Here is a 17,892-nt window from a genome sequence, read left to right as displayed (position 1 = left end):
TTCAACAGATATTTAATAAAAGTAAGAGAAAACCTAAAAAATTGTGGACTGATGAGGGTAGAGAGTTTTATAACAAGACATTTATGAATTTTCTAAAAAATAACAGTATTACATTATACAGTACCTTTAATGAAGGGAAGGCAGTTGTTGTTGAACGTTTTAATCGTACCTTAAAAGAGAGACTATATAAAAAATTCACACAACTCGGTTCACAACAATGGTCATCTTTTATTCAGGATATTGTGGATAAGTATGATGACACGATTCACACGTCAACAAATATGAAACCATCAGAAACATTTACAAAATTAAAATATGAAAAAGAGATTAATGTCAGAAAACCTAAGTTCAAAGTTGGTGATATCGTAAGAATATATATGTGGAAATCTCATTTTGAAAAAGGTTTTACTGAACGATGGACGAAAGAACTTTTTAAAATTGTTGATTTAATAGATCCGGTTCCTTGGACTTATAAGATATATGATTTGGAAGGGGAAGAGATTTTAGGTTCATTTTATTCACAGGAATTACAAAAGACAAAGATAAATTGAAATTTTTTGACTCCGCCCCTTTTTGACTCCACCCACACAAGCCCCGCCCACACAAACCCCACCACACACAAACCCCTCACAAGCTCCAATAAATTGAAATTTTTTGACTCCGCCCCTTTTTGACTCCACCCACACAAGCCCCGCCCACACAAACCCCACCACACACAAACCCCTCACAAGCTCCATTAAATTGAAATTTTTTGACTCCGCCCCTTTTTGACTCCGCCCACACAAGCCCCACCCACACAAGCTCCACACAAACCCCACACACACAAAAACTCCACCCAACACAAGCTCCACACACACAAACCCCACACATGCTCCACCCATATTCATCATATTCACATAATTAGTGATTAGTTAATTAGTTCCCCACACACAACATGTTTATTTAATTAAAAAATTATCCACACATCCACACAAGCGCCACTCATCCACTCATCCACCCATCCAGCCATCCATTTATCCACACAAACCTCATCCACATAAGCCTCATCCACATTCACCCCTCCCACATAAGCTCCACCGAAGGTCCGCCAACAGAAACCCTGCCCAGATAAACACTGCCCACACGAGCTCCACCCACATAAACCCAGCCCACATGATCCCTGCCCACATAAACCCTGCCCACATAAACCCTGCCCACATAAACGCTACCCACATAAACGCTGCCCACGCAAGCTCCACCCACATAAACCCTGTCCACATAAACCCTGCCAACATAAACCCTGTCCACATAAGCCCCGCCCACACAAGCCCCACCCACACAAGCCCCACCCACACAAGCCCCACCCACACACACCCCTCCCACCGAAGCCCCGCCCACACAAGCCCCACCCACACAAGCCCCACCCACACACACCCCTCCCACCGAAGCCCCGCCCACACAAGCCCCACCCACACAAGCCCCACCCACACAAGCCCCACCCACATAAACCCCACCCACACAACCCCCACCCCTCATCCCCCCTGTGCACCCCCACCTTTGACCCACCACCTCCCTCATCCCACCCCCACTCTTCCCCACACACACACATGGGGAGGGGAGGGATGGGATGAGGGGGTGATGGGTCATTGGGGGAGCGCACCTACCCCCCTCCCCCACCCTCCAACCCCTCCCTCTCGTTCATGTCTTGATCCTCTTCTTGAAATTCAGAATCAAGTAATTGTAAACAAAACAAATATAATTTATTATTATTGAAAATATTAAATATTCATTTTCGAGAATGTATAATCTTTCCCAGCAATCTTCTTCAGATGTCTTGTGATTTCGAAACTCAGACACCATATTCTGTTTTGAAACAAAAAGTGGATAATTAGGTTTTATAAAGATAATTACATGGTAATATGAGTAAGCTTGTTGTTGGTTCTAAGTTCAAGCCTCGTTGACCACTGAATTAACACACCAGCCTCGTTGACCACTGAATTAACACACCAGGAGGCCGACTCAGCCTGTCATCCTTTCAAGGTCAATAAAATGAATTCCAGTGTACTGACAAAACCGCGTCCAAACTAATGATGCAACCAACATAAGACGACATTCTAAAGAGAGAGTGATATTAATAATAATTCAGAAACATTTACCTCCAGAAAATCATGTGTTGTACAAGATTGCTTCAACAGCTGATGTTGTGTGATAGTGCTGAAAAAAAAAAAAAATAAGTCAAGGGTATAGATGAAGAGACAGAGAGAGATACAAACAGACAGGGAAAGCAACACACACACACACACACACACACACACACACACACACACACACACACACACACACACACACACACACACACACACACACACACACACACACACACACACACACACACATAGACACACATAGACACACACACACACGTGTCTCACCATTGGTTTAATTCATTCGAGATCAGAGACCAGTCATTATAAATCATTGATCTCTTCAATAAGAGCAGAGAGAGGTAGGTAGAAAGACAGACACACACACGTGTCTCACCATTGGTTTAATTCCTTCGAGATGATAGGACGTGATAAGACTTCGTGCCACTCATTATAAATGTCTTTCAATTCTCTTCTAAAATCATTGATCTCTTCAATAAGAGTATTAATTTCATGCACCACGTCGTGATACGTAAACTCAATTTCTTGCAATGACCTGTCAGGGAAAAAATATATATATCAGAATTATCATGATTTAATTAATAATCATTTGCTTCATCGTTCAAAGAGAAAACCATACACAAACTTACCAACTCTGTAGTAAGCTTTTGTCTTCATCAGAAGAGAGTGAGTCCATGTCTCAGTTGTAAAAATGAAAATCCCGTCTGGCAGAAACTTTGTCTGGTGAATCACTTATAAGGCAACGACGAGGAAATTCCCTAAGCATTGGGTGCGGCCACAGGAAATGACAGCTTGGAAAATAACTGGGCGATTGTATGAATCATTTACAAAACATACTTAAAATGGTTTTGATTCAAATGTTTTCAGTTCGTGTTCTGAGATAAAATATAAACACGAGACCTTGTCTCACAGAATAGTTCCTATTTTTTCACAGCATGACTGTCTAAAACCACACAGCACGACCGTGTCAAAAAACACTTCCTCATTTTCACGGCATGAACTGAAAACATTTGAAACAAAACTTTTTTTATGGCGTGGTTTATACACAAAAATGATTTGCAACTCGGGCGGTGGTCAGATGAGATCATTAAGAGAAGTTTATCATTTTGTAATGGCACAAAAGCGGTATCTTAAAAAATATAAAGATTCAAATGTTTTGTTTGTCAATATTTTAGATGGGGATTATTGTGCAAAGAAAATTAAACTATTGAAGGAATTTGAGAATGACCAAATCTTTATAGGTTCAATGAGTGAGCTGATCAACCTCCAGGTTAAAAGGGGAGACAAATAAATATACCTTGGGATAGCCTGGTTATATATATATATACATATATATATATATATATATATATATATATATATATATATATATATATATATATATATATATATATATATATATATATATATATATATATATATATATATATATATATATATATATATATATATATATATATATACAAAGCCTGGTGTTGGCTTAGTGGTTAGGGTGGCGGCTTGGGATCCCAGTGTCCCGAGTTCGAATCCCGCTCAGCTGCTGAATTAACACCAGGGGGTTGACTCAGCCTGTCATCCTTCCGAGGTCGGCGAAATGAGTACCAGTATACTGGTCCCGGTGTACGCCCCGGTTAGAATAGGTGTACCATATCCCTGTGTTGTAAGAGGCGTCCAGGAAGGGCATCCGACCATAAAACATTGCCTCACAAAAAGCCAAACCCCTGCACAGCAGGGAAAAACGGATAAAAGGGGGTTTATTTTTAGGGAAAAAAAAATGGAATCGCTGAAAATCCCCCATTCATTTACATGGGGAAAAGTGAGCTAGAACCAGTATATTCACCCTACATATATATATATATATATATATATATATATATATATATATATATATATACATACATATATATACATACATATATATATATATATATATACATACATATATATATATATATATATATATATATATATATATATATATATATATATATATATATATATATATATATATATATATATATATATATATATATATATACATATATATATATATACATACATATACATATATATACATGCATATATATATATATACATATATATATATATATATATATATATATGCATATATACATACATATATATATACGCATATATGCATATATATATATATATATACATACATATATATATATATGTGTATATATATATATATATATATATATATATATACATATATATATATATATATATATATATATATATATATATATATATATATATATACATTCATATATATATATATATATATATATATATATATATATATATATATATATATATATATATATATATATATATATATATACATTCATATATATATATATATATATATATATATATATATATATATATATATATATATATACATTCATATATATATATATATATATATATATATATATATATATATATATATATATATATATATATATATATATATATATATATATATATATATATATATATATATATATATATATATATATATATATATATATATATATATATATATATATATATATACATACATATATATATATATATATATATATATATATATATATATATATATATATATATATATGTAGGGTAAGAATACTGATTCTGGCTCACTTTTCCCCATGTAAATGAATGGGGGATTTTCAGCGATTTATATTTTTTTTCCCTAAAAATAAATCCCCTTTTTATCCCAAGGTATATTTATTTGTCTCCCCTTTTTAACCTGGAGGTTGAACCTCATTGAATTGAACACCTGGGAGTTGAACAGCTCACTCATTGAACCTATAAAGATTTGTTCATTCTCAAATTCCTTCAATAGTTTAATTTTCTTTGCACAATAATCCCCATCTAAAATATTGACAAACAAAACATTTGAATCTTTATATTTTTTAAGATATCCCTTTTGTGCCATTACGAAATGATAAACTTCTCTTAATGCTCTTGTTTGACCACCTCCTGAGCCACAGGTTATTTTTTGTTAAGCCCCGCCCACTTTTCTTTAAGCCCCGCCCACTTTTGCTAAGCTCCGCCCACTTTTCATAAGGTATTTTTTCTAAGCCACGCCCACTTTTCCTAAGCCCCGCCCACTTTTGCTAAGCTCCGCCCACTTTTCATGAGGTATTTTTCTAAGCCACGCCCACTTTTCCTAAGCCCCGCCCACTTTTGCTAAGCTCCGCCCACTTTTCATAAGGTATTTTTTCTAAGCCACGCCCACTTTTCCTAAGCTCCGCCTACTTTTGCTAAGCCCCGCCCACTCTTACATCATTTCCAGTTCATCTCTGACTCATAAAGAAATCACTAGAAAATTACAGGATGTTATGGTTTTGAAAAATTTCCCAATGAAGGCTTGCCTAGGCTTGCCCAGGGAATTTCCAAAGGAAACCACACCCACCAGTCTTTCTCTATAAAAGCTTCAAACCCAGGCTCCATTTTAAACATTTGTTTTTGCTGGCAATGGTGTTTTGTGTGCTTGTCTCGAACTCTCTGTCTTCTATGGAACTAAACCTTCAAGTTGATGAACTGGATTCAAACCTCTTATCTATTGAGGTAAGATTTTTTATTTTCCTATTTTCAAACTTTGATTGAAGCATACTCATTTAATAATTAAATAACTTAATTAATACATTATTATTTTCTCTCACAGGAAATTGTATCTGAAATACAAAAAGAAAATACTGCTTTTGCTACAACTTGGGGGAAATTGTTGGCTTGGTTGAAGACCTTGAGTGGGATGACTTTGGTGTTCCTTGGAACTCTCTGTCTTCTATGGAACTAAACCTTCAAGTTGATGAACTGGATTCAAACCTCTTATCTATTGAGGTAAGATTTTTTATTTTCCTATTTTCAAACTTTGATTGAAGCATACTCATTTAATAATTAAATAACTTAATTAATACATTATTATTTTCTCTCACAGGAAATTGTGTCTGAAATACGAAATGAAAATACTGCTTTTGCTACAACTTGGGGCGAAATTGTTGGCTTGGTTGAAGACCTTATGAGCGACCAAGACCCACAGAACGAGTTCGTCCTTGATGACCCAACCAAAGAGTTATACCTTGGAGACCAGCAAAATCCTGAAAAAGAGTTTTACAGCAATAGTACTCATTGTGAGTTATCAAGACAATACCCACTGAACAAGTTATACCTTGATGAGCCAGAATACAAGTTTTACCTTGGAGACTCACAAATTTTGAAAAATCAAGAAATGAGTTCTGCCTTGATGGTTTAAATAACTACCTTGGAGACTCAGGAAAAGGGTTCTGCCAAGATGGTTCTAAATATGGGGCCTACCTTGGAGACTCACAAATTTTGAAAAAATCAGTAAATGAGTTCTGCCTTGATGGTTTAAATAACTACCTTGGAGACTCAGGAAAAGGGTTCTGCCAAGATGGTTCTAAATATGGGGCCTACCTTGGAGACTCACAAATTTTGAAAAAATCAGTAAATGAGTTCTGCCTTGATGGTTTAAATAACTACCTTGGAGACTCAGGAAAAGGGTTCTGCCAAGATGGTTCTAAATATGGGGCCTACCTTGGAGACTCACAAATTTTGAAAAAATCAGTAAATGAGCTCTGCCTTGATGGTTTAAATAACTACCTTGGAGACTCAGGAAAAGGGTTCTGCCAAGATGGTTCTAAATATGGGGCCTACCTTGGAGACTCACAAATTTTGAAAAAATCAGTAAATGAGTTCTGCCTTGATGGTTTAAATAACTACCTTGGAGACTCAGGAAAAGGGTTCTGCCAAGATGGTTCTAAATATGGGGCCTACCTTGGAGACTCACAAATTTTGAAAAAATCAGTAAATGAGTTCTGCCTTGATGGTTTACATAACTACCTTGGAGACTCAGGAAAAGGGTTCTGCCAAGATGGTTCTAAATATGGGTCCTACCTTGGAGACTCACAAATTTTGAAAAAATCAGTAAATGAGTTATCCTTAAGAGACTTTGTAAGTTGGTTTTACTTTGAATACTTGAAATGTGGGTTCTGGATTGATAACTCACAATGTGATACATATCTTGGAAACTCAACGGGAATGTGGTTATACCTTGAAGACTTGGAAAGTTGGGTTTATGTTGGACACTTGAAACTTTTTTGGGGGCTTTTATTTATTTATTTATTTATTTATTATTATTATTATTTTATTTATTTATATTTTGGAGACTTTTGGAGTTGCTATCACTCTTTGGGATCTAAACCTATCAAGAAAGTTCTTACTCCCTCTTTCTATGTCATCAAACCTGAAAGCCTTAAAAGACAGAATTGGAAGAAGAGAAAAAAAAAAAAAACGTAAAATATATATATATATATATATATATATATATATATATATATATATATATATATATATATATATATATATATATATATATATATATAGGTGGAAATCTCATTTTGAAAAAGACTGTGTTGGGTGAGGATTGAGTTGGGGTTGAGATTTTGAATGTGAGGGTTGGGGTTGAGATTTTGAATGTGAGGGTTGGGACACACACACACATACACATCAACAAACAAAAGTTAAGCCTTGACTATTCAGTTGAGGATTCTGTGTTTGGGGTTCACAGATCTAAGAACGTCCCCCTTGACACACATTATATACTGTTATACACCTCGGACTTGGCCCTCGAGTGTCCACAACGGTGTATAGTAGGAGGGAGTGAAGCGCCAACCTATTGCTCCCATTGCACACACACACACACACACAAACAAAAGTTAAGCCTTGACTATTCAGTTGAGGATTCTGTGTTTGGGGTTCACAGATCTAAGAACGTCCCCCTTGACACACATTATATACTGTTATACACCTCGGACTTGTCCCTCTAGTGTCCACAAAGGTGTATTATCTGCTTAGTTTTGTCTTTTGTAATTCCTGTGAATAAAATGAACCTAAAATCTCTTCCCCTTCCAAATCATATATTTTATAAGTCCAAGGAACTGTATCTATTACATCAACAATTTTAAAAAGTTCTTTCGTCCATCGTTCAGTAAAACCCTTTTCAAAAAGAAATATTCTAATTGAACACCTAGTCAATGAACAGCTAAAAATCAAGTCAATGAAAAGAAAGAAAGAATCACAATTGAACATCCACTCAATGAACTGTTAATATTCTAATTGAACACCTACTCAATGAACTGTTAATATTCTAATTGAACACCTACTCAATGAACTGTTAATATTCTAATTGAACACCTACCCATCAAGTCAATGAAAAAGAAAGAAAAGAATCAAGATGAACACCTAGTTAATGAACAGAAAGAAAGAATCCATATGAACACCTACCCAATGAAAAAGAAATAATCTAATCAATAAACTGTTAATATTCCAATTGAACACCTAGTTAATGAACTGTTAATATATTCTAATTAAACACCTAGTTAATGTACAGAAAGAATCCATATGAACACCTACTCAATGAAAAAGAAATATTCTAATCAATGTACAGAAAGAAAGAATCCTAATTGAACATCTACTCATCTAATCAATGAAAAGAAAGAAAGAATCACAATTGAACATCTACTCAATAAACTGTTAATATATTCTAATTGAACACCTAATCAATAAACTGTTAATATATTCCAATTGAACACCTAGTTAATGTACAGAAAGAAAGAATCCATATGAACACCTACTCAATGAACAGCTAAAAATCAAGTCAATGAAAAAGAAAGAAAAGAATCAAGATGAACACCTAGTTAATGAACAGAAAGAAAGAATCCATATGAACACCTAGTTAATGTACAGAAAGAAAGAATCCATATGAACACCAAGTCAATGAAAAGAAAGAAAGAATCCTAATTGAACACCTAATCAATAAACTGTTAATATATTCCAATTGAACACCTACTCAATGAACAGAAAGAAAAGAATCAAGATGAACACCTACTAATCAAGTCAATGAAAAGAAAAAAAGAATCAAGATGAACACCTACTAATCAAGTCAATGAAAAGAAAAAAAAGAATCAAGATGAACACCTACTAATCAAGTCAATGAAAAAGAAAGAAAAGAATCAAGATGAACACCTAGTTAATGAACAGCTAAAAATCAAGATGAACACCTAGTTAATGAACAGAAAGAAAGAATCCATATGAACACCTAGTTAATGTACAGAAAGAAAAGAATCAAGATGAACACCTAGTTAATGTACAGAAAGAAAGAATCAAGATGAACACCTAGTTAATGAACAGCTAAAAATCAAGTCAATGAAAAAGAAAGAAAAGAATCAAGATGAACACCTACTAATCAAGTCAATGAAAAAGAAAGAAAAGAATCAAGATGAACACCTAGTTAATGAACAGAAAGAAAGAATCCATATGAACACCTACTCAATGAAAAAGAAAGAAAGAATCCATATGAACACCTAGTTAATGAACTGTTAATATTCTAATTGAACACCTACTCAATGAAAAGAAAGAAAGAATCCTAATTGAACATCTACTCATCTAATCAATGAAAAGAAAGAAAGAATCCTAATTGAACACCAAGTCAATGAAAAAGAAAGAAAGAATCCTAATTGAACACCTACTCAATGAACTGTTAATATTCTAATTGAACACCTACTCATCTAATCAATGAACTGTTAATATATTCTAATTGAACACCTACTCAATGAACTGTTAATATATTCTAATTGAACACCTACTCAATGAACAGAAAGAAAAGAATCAAGATGAACACCTAGTTAATGTACAGAAAGAAATATTCTAATCAATGAACTGTTAATATATTCTAATTGAACACCTACTCATCTAATCAATGAACTGTTAATATATTCTAATTGAACACCTACTCAATGAACTGTTAATATATTCTAATTGAACACCTACTCATCTAATCAATGAACTGTTAATATATTCTAATTGAACACCTACTCAATGAACTGTTAATATATTCTAATTGAACACCTAGTTAATGAACAGAAAGAAAAGAATCAAGATGAACACCTAGTTAATGAACAGCTAAAAATCTAGATGAACACCTACTCAATGAACTGATAATATTCTAATTGAACACCTACTTATCTACTCAATGAAAAAGATATATTCTAATCAATGAACTGTTAATATATTCTAATTGAACACCTACTCAATGAACAGAAAGAAAGAATCACAATTGAACATCTACTTATCTAATCAATGAACTGTTAATATATTCTAATTGAACACCTACTCAATGAACTGTTAATATATTCTAATTGAACACCTACCCATCAAGTCAATGAAAAAGAAAGAAAAGAATCAAGATGAACACCAAGTTAATGTACAGAAAGAAAGAATCCATATGAACACCTAATCAATAAACTGTTAATATATTCTAATTGAACACCTACTCATCTAATCAATGAAAAGAAAGAAAGAATCCTAATTGAACACCTACTTATCTAATCAATGAACTGTTAATATTCTAATTGAACACCTACTCATCAAGTCAATGAAAAAGAAAGAAAAGAATCAAGATGAACACCAAGTTAATGTACAGAAAGAAAAGAATCAAGATGAACACCTACTCAATGAACAGCTAAAAATCAAGATGAACACCTAGTTAATGAACAGCTAAAAATCAAGATGAACACCTAGTTAATGTACAGAAAGAAATATTCTAATCAATGAACTGTTAATATATTCTAATTGAACACCTAGTTAATGAACAGAAAGAAAAGAATCAAGATGAACACCTAGTTAATGTACAGAAAGAAATATTCTAATCAATGAACTGTTAATATATTCTAATTGAACACCTAGTTAATGAACAGAAAGAAAAGAATCAAGATGAACACCTAGTTAATGTACAGAAAGAAATATTCTAATCAAGCAACTGTTAATATATTCTAATTGAACACCTACTCATTTAATCAATGAACTGTTAATATATTCTAATTGAACACCTACTCAATGAAAAAGAAAGAAAAGAATCAAGATGAACACCAAGTCAATGAAAAAGAAAGAAAAGAATCAAGATGAACACCTACTTATCTAATCAATGAAAAGAAAGAAAGAATCCTAATTGAACACCTAATCAATGAACTGTTAATATATTCCAATTGAACACCCACTCAATGAACAGAAAGAAAAGAATCAAGATGAACACCTACTAATCAAGTCAATGAAAAAGAAAGAAAAGAATCAAGATGAACACCTACTCAATGAACAGTTAATATATTCTAATTGAACACCTACTCAATGAACTGTTAATATTCTAATTGAACACCTACTCAATGAACTGTTAATATTCTAATTGAACACCTACTCAATGAAAAGAAAGAAAGAATCCCAATTGAACACCTAGTTAATGAACTGTTAATATATTCTAATTGAACACCTACTCATCTAATCAATGAAAAGAAAGAAAGAATCCTAATTGAACATCTACTCATCTAATCAATAAAAAAGAAAGAAAAGAATCAAGATGAACACCTAGTTAATGAACAGCTAAAAATCAAGATGAACACCTACTCAATGAACAGTTAAAAATCAAGTCAATGAAAAAGAAAGAAAAGAATCAAGATGAACACCTACTCAATAAACAGAAAGAAAGAATCCTAATTGAACACCTAGTTAATGAACAGCTAAAAATCAAGATGAACACCTAATCAATGAACTGTTAATATATTCCAATTGAACACCTACTCAATGAACAGCTAAAAATCAAGATGAACACCTACTCAATGAACAGCTAAAAATCAAGTCAATGAAAAAGAAAGAAAAGAATCAAGATGAACACCTAGTTAATGAACAGCTAAAAATCAAGATGAACACCTACTCAATGAAAAGAAAGAACCCAATGAATACCTTTCTTTTCCCTCATATCTATTTACTTTTTCTTGTTAAAAAAGCTTTTTTTCCTAAATAATTCACGTTTTTATCAAGAAAATATAAGCTAAAAATAAAAAGTGAATTCACCAATTTTTTAATTAAAACCAAAAAATTGGTGAATTCACTTTTTATTTTTAGCTTATATTTTCTTGATAAAAACGTGAATTATTTAGGAAAAAAGCTTGTTGAACAAGATTAAGTAAATACATATGAAGTAAAAGAAAGGAATTCATTGGGTTCTTTCTTTTCATTGAGTAGGTGTTCATCTTGATTTTTAGCTGTTCATTAACTAGGTGTTCATCTTGATTCTTTTCTTTCTGTTCATTGACTTGATTTTTAGCTGTTCATTGAGTAGGTGTTCATCTTGATTTTTAGCTGTTCATTAACTAGGTGTTCAATTAGGATTCTTTCTTTCTTTTTCATTGAGTAGGTGTTCATCTTGATTCTTTTCTTTCTTTTTCATTGACTTGATTTTTAGCTGTTCATTAACTAGGTGTTCATCTTGATTCTTTTCTTTCTTTTTCATTGACTTGATTTTTAGCTGTTCATTGAGTAGGTGTTCATCTAGATTTTTAGCTGTTCATTGAGTAGGTGTTCAATTGGAATATATTAACAGTTCATTGATTAGGTGTTCATCTTGATTTTTAGCTGTTCATTAACTAGGTGTTCAATTAGGATTCTTTCTTTCTGTTTATTGAGTAGGTGTTCATCTTGATTCTTTTCTTTCTTTTTCATTGACTTGATTTTTAACTGTTCATTGAGTAGGTGTTCATCTTGATTTTTAGCTGTTCATTAACTAGGTGTTCATCTTGATTCTTTTCTTTCTTTTTTATTGATTAGATGAGTAGATGTTCAATTAGGATTCTTTCTTTCTTTTCATTGATTAGATGAGTAGGTGTTCAATTAGAATATATTAACAGTTCATTAACTAGGTGTTCAATTGGGATTCTTTCTTTCTTTTCATTGAGTAGGTGTTCAATTAGAATATTAACAGTTCATTGAGTAGGTTCAATTAGAATATTAACAGTTCATTGAGTAGGTGTTCAATTAGAATATATTAACTGTTCATTGAGTAGGTGTTCATCTTGATTCTTTTCTTTCTTTTTCATTGACTTGATTAGTAGGTGTTCATCTTGATTCTTTTCTTTCTGTTCATTGAGTGGGTGTTCAATTGGAATATATTAACAGTTCATTGATTAGGTGTTCAATTAGGATTCTTTCTTTCTTTTCATTGATTAGATAAGTAGGTGTTCATCTTGATTCTTTTCTTTCTTTTTCATTGACTTGGTGTTCATCTTGATTCTTTTCTTTCTTTTTCATTGAGTAGGTGTTCAATTAGAATATATTAACAGTTCATTGATTAAATGAGTAGGTGTTCAATTAGAATATATTAACAGTTCATTGATTAGAATATTTCTTTCTGTACATTAACTAGGTGTTCATCTTGATTCTTTTCTTTCTGTTCATTAACTAGGTGTTCAATTAGAATATATTAACAGTTCATTGATTAGAATATTTCTTTCTGTACATTAACTAGGTGTTCATCTTGATTCTTTTCTTTCTGTTCATTAACTAGGTGTTCAATTAGAATATATTAACAGTTCATTGATTAGAATATTTCTTTCTGTACATTAACTAGGTGTTCATCTTGATTTTTAGCTGTTCATTAACTAGGTGTTCATCTTGATTTTTAGCTGTTCATTGAGTAGGTGTTCATCTTGATTCTTTTCTTTCTGTACATTAACTTGGTGTTCATCTTGATTCTTTTCTTTCTTTTTCATTGACTTGATGGGTAGGTGTTCAATTAGAATATATTAACAGTTCATTGAGTAGGTGTTCAATTAGAATATATTAACAGTTCATTGATTAGATAAGTAGATGTTCAATTGTGATTCTTTCTTTCTGTTCATTGAGTAGGTGTTCAATTAGAATATATTAACAGTTCATTGATTAGAATATATCTTTTTCATTGAGTAGATAAGTAGGTGTTCAATTAGAATATTATCAGTTCATTGAGTAGGTGTTCATCTAGATTTTTAGCTGTTCATTAACTAGGTGTTCATCTTGATTCTTTTCTTTCTGTTCATTAACTAGGTGTTCAATTAGAATATATTAACAGTTCATTGATTAGATTATTTCTTTTTTTCATCGAGTAGATGAGTAGGTGTTCAATTAGAATATATTAACAGTTCATTGATTAGATGAGTAGGTGTTCAATTAGAATATATTAACAGTTCATTGAGTAGGTGTTCAATTAGAATATATTAACAGTTCATTGATTAGATGAGTAGGTGTTCAATTAGAATATATTAACAGTTCATTGATTAGAATATTTCTTTCTGTACATTAACTAGGTGTTCATCTTGATTCTTTTCTTTCTGTTCATTGAGTAGGTGTTCAATTAGAATATATTAACAGTTCATTGAGTAGGTGTTCAATTAGAATATATTAACAGTTCATTGATTAGATGAGTAGGTGTTCAATTAGAATATTAACAGTTCATTGAGTAGGTGTTCAATTAGGATTCTTTCTTTCTTTTTCATTGACTTGGTGTTCAATTAGGATTCTTTCTTTCTTTTCATTGATTAGATGAGTAGATGTTCAATTAGGATTCTTTCTTTCTTTTCATTGAGTAGGTGTTCAATTAGAATATTAACAGTTCATTAACTAGGTGTTCATATGGATTCTTTCTTTCTTTTTCATTGAGTAGGTGTTCATATGGATTCTTTCTTTCTGTTCATTAACTAGGTGTTCATCTTGATTCTTTTCTTTCTTTTTCATTGACTTGATTAGTAGGTGTTCATCTTGATTCTTTTCTTTCTTTTTTCATTGACTTGATTTTTAGCTGTTCATTAACTAGGTGTTCATCTTGATTCTTTCTTTCTGTACATTAACTAGGTGTTCATCTTGATTCTTTTCTTTCTGTACATTAACTAGGTGTTCATATGGATTCTTTCTTTCTGTTCATTAACTAGGTGTTCATCTTGATTTTTAGCTGTTCATTAACTAGGTGTTCATCTTGATTCTTTTCTTTCTTTTTCATTGACTTGATTAGTAGGTGTTCATCTTGATTCTTTTTTTTTCTTTTCATTGACTTGATTAGTAGGTGTTCATCTTGATTCTTTTTTTCTTTTCATTGACTTGATTAGTAGGTGTTCATCTTGATTCTTTTCTTTCTGTTCATTGAGTAGGTGTTCAATTGGAATATATTAACAGTTTATTGATTAGGTGTTCAATTAGGATTCTTTCTTTCTTTTCATTGACTTGGTGTTCATATGGATTCTTTCTTTCTGTACATTAACTAGGTGTTCATATGGATTCTTTCTTTCTGTTCATTAACTAGGTGTTCATCTTGATTCTTTTCTTTCTTTTTCATTGACTTGATTTTTAGCTGTTCATTGAGTAGGTGTTCATATGGATTCTTTCTTTCTGTACATTAACTAGGTGTTCAATTGGAATATATTAACAGTTTATTGATTAGGTGTTCAATTAGAATATATTAACAGTTTATTGAGTAGATGTTCAATTGTGATTCTTTCTTTCTTTTCATTGATTAGATGAGTAGATGTTCAATTAGGATTCTTTCTTTCTGTACATTGATTAGAATATTTCTTTTTCATTGAGTAGGTGTTCATATGGATTCTTTCTGTACATTAACTAGGTGTTTAATTAGAATATATTAACAGTTCATTAACTAGGTGTTCAATTGGAATATTAACAGTTTATTGATTAGATTATTTCTTTTTCATTGGGTAGGTGTTCATATGGATTCTTTCTTTCTGTTCATTAACTAGGTGTTCATCTTGATTCTTTTCTTTCTTTTTCATTGACTTGATGGGTAGGTGTTCAATTAGAATATTAACAGTTCATTGAGTAGGTGTTCAATTAGAATATTAACAGTTCATTGAGTAGGTGTTCAATTAGAATATTAACAGTTCATTGAGTGGATGTTCAATTGTGATTCTTTCTTTCTTTTCATTGACTTGATTTTTAGCTGTTCATTGACTAGGTGTTCAATTAGAATATTTCTTTTTGAAAAGGGTTTTACTGAACGATGGACGAAAGAACTTTTTAAAATTGTTGATGTAATAGATACAGTTCCTTGGACTTATAAAATATATGATTTGGAAGGGGAAGAGATTTTAGGTTCCTTTTATTCACAGGAATTACAAAAGACAAAACTAAGCAGATAATACACCTTTGTGGACACTAGAGGGACAAGTCCGAGGTGTATAACAGTATATAATGTGTGTCAAGGGGGACGTTCTTAGATCTGTGAACCCCAAACACAGAATCCTCAACTGAATAGTCAAGGCTTAACTTTTGTTTGTGTGTGTGTGTGTGTGTGTGTGTGCAATGGGAGCAATAGGTTGGCGCTTCACTCCCTCCTACTATACACCGTTGTGGACACTCGAGGGCCAAGTCCGAGGTGTATAACAGTATATAATGTGTGTCAAGGGGGACGTTCTTAGATCTGTGAACCCCAAACACAGAATCCTCAACTGAATAGTCAAGGCTTAACTTTTGTTTGTTGATGTGTATGTGTGTGTGTGTCCCAACCCTCACATTCAAAATCTCAACCCCAACCCTCACATTCAAAATCTCAACCCCAACTCAATCCTCACCCAACACAGTCTTTTTCAAAATGAGATTTCCACCTATATATATATATATATATATATATATATATATATATATATATATATATATATATATATATTTTACGTTTTTTTTTTTTTTCTCTTCTTCCAATTCTGTCTTTTAAGGCTTTCAGGTTTGATGACATAGAAAGAGGGAGTAAGAACTTTCTTGATAGGTTTAGATCCCAAAGAGTGATAGCAACTCCAAAAGTCTCCAAAATATAAATAAATAAAATAATAATAATAATAAATAAATAAATAAATAAATAAAAGCCCCAAAAAGTTTCAAGTGTCCAACATAAACCCAACTTTCCAAGTCTTCAAGGTATAACCACATTCCCGTTGAGTTTCCAAGATATGTATCACATTGTGAGTTATCAATCCAGAACCCACATTTCAAGTATTCAAAGTAAAACCAACTTACAAAGTCTCTTAAGGATAACTCATTTACTGATTTTTCAAAATTTGTGAGTCTCCAAGGTAGGACCCATATTTAGAACCATCTTGGCAGAACCCTTTTCCTGAGTCTCCAAGGTAGTTATGTAAACCATCAAGGCAGAACTCATTTACTGATTTTTTCAAAATTTGTGAGTCTCCAAGGTAGGCCCCATATTTAGAACCATCTTGGCAGAACCCTTTTCCTGAGTCTCCAAGGTAGTTATTTAAACCATCAAGGCAGAACTCATTTACTGATTTTTCAAAATTTGTGAGTCTCCAAGGTAGGCCCCATATTTAGAACCATCTTGGCAGAACCCTTTTCCTGAGTCTCCAAGGTAGTTATTTAAACCATCAAGGCAGAACTCATTTACTGATTTTTTCAAAATTTGTGAGTCTCCAAGGTAGGCCCCATATTTAGAACCATCTTGGCAGAACCCTTTTCCTGAGTCTCCAAGGTAGTTATTTAAACCATCAAGGCAGAACTCATTTACTGATTTTTTCAAAATTTGTGAGTCTCCAAGGTAGGCCCCATATTTAGAACCATCTTGGCAGAACCCTTTTCCTGAGTCTCCAAGGTAGTTATTTAAACCATCAAGGCAGAACTCATTTACTGATTTTTTCAAAATTTGTGAGTCTCCAAGGTAGGCCCCATATTTAGAACCATCTTGGCAGAACCCTTTTCCTGAGTCTCCAAGGTAGTTATTTAAACCATCAAGGCAGAACTCATTTACTGATTTTTTCAAAATTTGTGAGTCTCCAAGGTAGGCCCCATATTTAGAACCATCTTGGCAGAA

Source organism: Eptatretus burgeri, chromosome 13, assembly GCF_056783735.1.
Source record: "Eptatretus burgeri isolate ZD-2024b chromosome 13, Ebu_testis_v1, whole genome shotgun sequence".
Classification (NCBI taxonomy): domain Eukaryota; kingdom Metazoa; phylum Chordata; class Myxini; order Myxiniformes; family Myxinidae; genus Eptatretus; species Eptatretus burgeri.
This window is presented reverse-complemented; position numbering follows the sequence as displayed.